Source organism: Nelumbo lutea, chromosome 4 (assembly GCF_056320005.1).
Source record: "Nelumbo lutea isolate HS-2025 chromosome 4, American lotus-T2T, whole genome shotgun sequence".
Taxonomy (NCBI): domain Eukaryota; kingdom Viridiplantae; phylum Streptophyta; class Magnoliopsida; order Proteales; family Nelumbonaceae; genus Nelumbo; species Nelumbo lutea.
Genome location: NC_142687.1, coordinates 36,506,219 through 36,512,218, shown reverse-complemented (window position 1 = coordinate 36,512,218; position 6,000 = coordinate 36,506,219).

Genomic DNA, 6,000 nt, shown 5'->3' with positions numbered 1-6,000 from the left:
ACCTATTATTTGGCCATGAAGTTCCCCACGGACTTCGGAGTTGGGGTGGCACGAGGCGATCTACTCGAGTCTCGCAAATGCTACGTCGTCGGCCTCAAAGGGAAAGCCAAGGCGGTAGATGACCTCGAGTTGGAGCGACCTACAGAGCATCAAGAAGAGCGAGCTACGCCCATAGAAGAGACGGTCTCCATACCTACTTCAACAAAGGATCCAACTTGGACTCTTCAGATCGGCGCTTCAATTGAGGAGCCTCTACGATCTCAGCTGTTAGGCCCGTTAGACAGAAGAAATGCAACCTAGCCCCGGAGCGTTGGAGAGCAATTAACGAGGAGGTTGGGAAGCTCCTTGCAGCTGGTTTTATCAGGGAGGTCCATTACCCGAGCTGGGTAGGCAACCCTGTTCTAGTAAAAAAGGCCAACGTAAATGGCACATGTGCGTCGATTATACCGACCTGAATCGAGCTTGCCCAAAGGACTGCTTTCCACTTCCCAAGATCAACCGTTTGGTGGACATGACCTCAGGACATGAGTTGCTGAGCTTCTTGGATGCTTATTCGGGCTACAATCAGATCAGAATGGACCCTGCCGATGAAGAAAAAATGGCCTTCATAACCGAACTAGTCCTGCATTGCTATAAGGTCATGCCCTTCGGGCTGAAAAATGCTAGGCCGACATTCCAAAGACTTGTAAACAGATTGTTTGAGCCATTGATCAGGAAAAAAGTAGAATGTTATGTAGACGACATGGTCATCAAAACCCAATTTTCAAGTAATTTAATAGAAGATTTGCATTCTATTTTTGAAATTTTGTGTAAGTTTAATATGAAATTAAACCCCAAAAAGTACGTCTTCGTTGTCACCTCAGGTAAATTCCTGGGTTACATCGTTAACCAATGTGGCATTGAGGCCAACCCCGAAAAAATAAAGGCCATCTTAGACATGGGACCACCCCGAAAATTGAAGGAGGTTCAGAGGTTGAATGGCCGCATAGCCGCTCTAAGCCGCTTCATGTCTAAATCGACAGATTGTTGCCTGCCTTTCTTCAAGGCAATTAAAAGAAGCAAGAGCTTCGAGTGGACAGAAGAGTGCCAGCTCGCTTTTGATGAGCTCAAAAGGTACCTCGCTTGCATCTCCGTTTTGACCCGACCTGAGGAGGGAGATGTTTTGGAGCTGTACCTCTCTGCAAGTGACGAGGTGGTCAGCTCAGTACTGATAAAAGAAGTAGATCGGGTCCAATGACCCATCTACTATGTTAGCAAAGTATTGCAGGAAGTAGAGACAAGGTATCCAAAGATCAAAAAGTTGGCATATGTGCTAGTTATTGCAGCTCAAAAACTTCGACCATACTTCCAAGCTCATACAATCGTCGTCCTCACTGGTAAGCCTCTGAGACAAGTCTTGCTGAAGCCTGAGGTCTCCAATAGATTGACGAAGTGGGCCATCAAACTTAGCAAGTACGACATCCAGTACAAGCTGTGTATTGCTATCAAGGCCCAAGCCTTAGCAGACTTTGTTGCGGAATGCACTTTCAGCGCCGAAGTCCCCAAATCGGACGAGCCCAAGCACAGTGAGGAAGCTTCAACCAGCGAGGCCTCTTTCCTGATTAGACCAAACCCGACCTGGGATGAAGAGCCCTAGATCCTCCATGTGGATGGCTCGTCAAATCAGCAGGGCAGTGGGGCTGGAATCATTCTGTGCGGGCCAAGCGGTGTGAAGTTGGAGTATGCGCTACGCTTCGAGTTCACTGCATCCAACAATGAAGCGGAGTACGAGGTGTTGATAGCTGGCCTGGCCCTAGCGAATGAAGTAAAAGCCAAGAACATCATTATCTGCAGCGACTCCTAGCTCGTGGTCAACCAGGTCACTGGCGAATCTGAAGCTCACGAGCCAACCATGACCGCCTACATAGCAAAAGTCAGAGAGACCCTACCCCATTTTTAGTCGTACTTCATCAGGCAGATCCCAAGGTCCAAGAATGTTGAGGCCGATGCCCTGTCTCGACTAGCTAGCACGAGCGACAATACCATGAGAACCATGTACATAGAGAACCTGCCTCGGCCTAGAATTCTCGAAGGGGCAGAAGAGGTCACCCATATTGCACAAGCAGAGCCAAGCTGGATTGATCCACTCACGAGCTACCTACTACACGGGACCCTCCCTACAAATTGTAATGCTACTAGAAGGGTAGAGCATCAGGCAACCAAATACATCATAATAGATGGACGGTTGTACCGATAGAGATACTATTGGCCAATGATGAAGGCAAATGTGATTGAGTTCGTTAGAAGATGTGACAAGTGTCAAAAGCACGCCAATATCCACCACCATCCCGCTGCCGACCTCAAGTACCTCACCAGCCCATGGCCCTTCGCACAGTGGGGGATCGGATATACTCGGACCATTTCCACCAGTGACAGGTCAAAGGAGGTTCTTAGTGGTAGCAGTTGATTATTTCACAAAGTGGGTAGAGGCCGAACCTCTTGCAACGATCACAACGCGAAGTGTGTGGAATTTCTTCTGGAAGAATATAGTTTGCCATTTTGGACTACCCCAAGTGCTCGTCTCTGACAACGACAAACAATTCGAGGACATTAAATTCCGGAACTGGTGTAAAGAAATGAGGATACAACAAAATTTCACCTCAATGGTGCACCCTCAAGCAAATGGTCAAGCGGAGGTCACAAACAGAGCCATTCTTTGTGGACTGATGGCACGTCTAGCCTGAGCTAAGGGACTGTAGGTAGACGAGCTGCCCAGCATACTATGGGCTTATCGAACCACAGTAAAGACTGCAACGAGAGAGACTCCCTTCAATCTCACTTATGGCATGGAGGCAGTGATCCCAGCCGAGATCGAGGTCCCCACGCTACGCCTTGAAGCATACGATGATGAAGCAAACAAGGATGAGCTACTTACCAACCTCGACCTACTTGATGAGGTACAAGACCTCGCATACATTAAGACCGCAGCCTACCATTAGAGGGTAGCTCGGTACTATAATGCCAGGGTCAAGAAGCGGAACCTCCGCATTGGAGACCTGATTCTTCGTAAAGTTATGGCACCTAAGCCCGGTGTTAGTAAGCTCGGGCCAAATTGGGAAGGACCCTACCGAGTAAAGCAGGTACTCAGGAAAGGAACATAGGAGCTCGAAATCCTAGAAGGGAAGCAGATACCCCGAGCATGGAATATTGTCAACCTAAGGCAATATTACCTGTGATAACCAAGCTGAGTGGACCACAAGTCTCTCCTTGAGCCTAAGGGCCAAAGCGCCGAGCTAATAAAGAACCTCGGCACTATGTAGGACCCAGTCACCTCTTTGGCATGGGCAAGCTCAAGGAGAGTGGACTATAAGTCACTCCCTTGGCCTAAGGGCTAAGATACCGAGCTAACCAAGGACCTCGACACCATCAAGGACCTAGTCGCCTCTTTGGCATAGGTGAAGTGCTAAGGCCTATCCGGCTCAGGTATGAATACTTGTAATAGTTGTCGCGACATGCAACTTGTGTGCAGACAAGTCGGATATGAATACCCTACAATGTCGCTCACTTTGGAAAATTACTCTAAGTACGAGGTGGCAGTTCGGGGTAACAACTAAGAAACCCCCACCTCGGACACCTAGCTCGGTGACAACAGTTCGGAGAAAATTACATAATTGCAATTAAAAAGGAGGTAATTGCTCAACACTTTGCAAAAAAGAGTTTCATTAATTCTGTAAAGGATTGTTACAAGGGTAGCAAAAGAAACAAAAAACGCCAAGCTCGCAGGCTCAAAATATAGAAGACCACCCGGACTACTTAAGGGACTCATCACTCTTGCCCGAACCCTCTGCGGAAGTGCCAGCCTGGTCAATGGCATTGGCCTCTCCAAGGTCATCATCACCCTCCTCCTCGGAGTCTGGGTCCTCAGTAGCTAGGAGGGCTACCTCCTCAGTGATTCGTGAATGGTGATGGCGCTTACATCGAGCTGCGGGAACTTGCACTTGATCAGCCACCTGCTGAGCTTGAAGCCTTTGCGGTAGGCATCCACCAACGCCCCTTGAACTCTTCCGAGCTCTTGTAGTCCTCAACAGCCTTAACTTTGGCCTCGTCCATGGCCTTGAGGAGAATCTCGGTCTGCTCCTTGATGTCGGCCTTGAGGCTCTCCACTTGGCATAGTAGATCCTCTTTCTCCGACATCAACACTTTGATATACTCCTTTTGAGCTATCGCGTCGCTCTCTAGTTGGTGGATCTGACTGCGAGCTAACTTCAGCTCGGTGTGAGCCTCGCGAGATGAACTCTTGGTAGCTAGGGCCCACTTCAGGCGCATTTTGGACTGGAGGGTCAGTGCATAAATGACAGAGTTCACCTGCCGAGAGAACATTAGTACCGACGAGGCTACAAAACTAGAAATCAAGGTAGAACAAGACTTACCACCATGCAATGAGTAGCGGCCCGAGCTCCGAGCTGGGCAGTTGATAGCTCAGCCCAGCTCGCGACTTCATCAGTATACACTGCCCCCTGTGTTGCTCTCTAGTTGGTGGATCTGACTGCGAGCTAACTTCAGCTCGGTGTGAGCCTCGTGAGACAAACTCTCGGCAGCTAGGGCCCGCTTCAGGCACATTTTGGACTAGAGGGTCAGTGCATAAATGACGGAGTTCACTTGCCAAGAGAACATTAGTACCGACGAGGCTACAAAACTAGAAATCAAGGCAGAACAAGACTTACCACCATGCAATGAGTAGCGGCCCGAGCTCCGAGCTGGGTAGTCGATAGTTCAGCCCAGCTCGCGACTTCATCAGTATACACTGCCCCCTTGCTTTTTTGGAGGCTGTATTCCGGAGTCAAGATACTTTGAACTGCCCCTTCATTGCCCGAAGGGACTACAGCTGTAGGGGGAACGGGCTTTGAGGGCACCTCGGGTGCGTGAGGGCTCCTCTTCGGCTCCTCGACTAGGTCGATCACTTGAGGAGCGCTTGGAGGTTATTCAGGCTCAGGAGTAGAGGGCCGTGGAGATTCGACGCGAGCTCTTTTAGCAACCTGCTTATTCCTCCCCTTCATTTTTCCGAAGAGCCTGTCCACGCTGAGCTACTACCTGGGACCTACAACAAAGCACGAAATTAGTGATGCTACCAAGAAATACCATCTACCAATGTAAAATACTAACTCTAAACCTAGGCAACCTACCAGGACTCAGGCCAGCCTATACGAGCTTGTCCTCGGTGATGTAATCCTTATAGTCGAGGCCGAGCTCCACTCAAGATTGGAGCGGCCTAACGTTGGGGTCCTAAACGGCCGCCCTCCAATGAGTTGGAAAGGGCCATCCCGCGGGATTGCCGACTACGAAGTAATATTGCTTTCAAGCCAGGATTTTACTAGGGAGGTTGTGTAACAGTTTGTAGCCCGGGCGAGGAGATAGGTAATAGGTCCGCTTATGCTTGGGGAGGACACTAGAAGCATTCTTCTTTATAGATAAGATGGAGGAGAAAATGTTGAGGTCCAGGGGCAGGGCATAGTCAAAGCAGAGGGAGATTGTCTCGACCACATTCCGGATGGAGTTCGGGTAAAGTTGGTCTATGGTGACATTGAAGTGCTTCAAGTCTTCTATGATTAGGGGGTGTAGAGGAAGACGGAATCCAGCCGCGAGCTATTCTTTGAAAATCACGATCTCATCATGACCGTGCTCTCAAGGGAAGTTGCCCGCGGGAAGGTTATAGGTATACTCTCTCGGGAAGTTGTACTTGTGTATTAGGGCCCTAAGTTTGTCTACTGTCATGGTTGAGGGACCGGACTTGTCCGACACCCGACCTCAGTGAGAGGTGGACACCAGGTTATCCGAGGCCTCGGATGACTGTACCTCAGAGGCACCCACTTGAGCCGAGGTACACTCCTCAAGCTCATATAGAAAACTATCAAAACTATGGTCTGACATAACTAACGAGCTGAAGCGAACTGAAAAAGAAGCTAGGGAGACTCACCAAAGGAAAATGACCGAAGTGGGACGAACTGGAAAACCCGAGCTGAG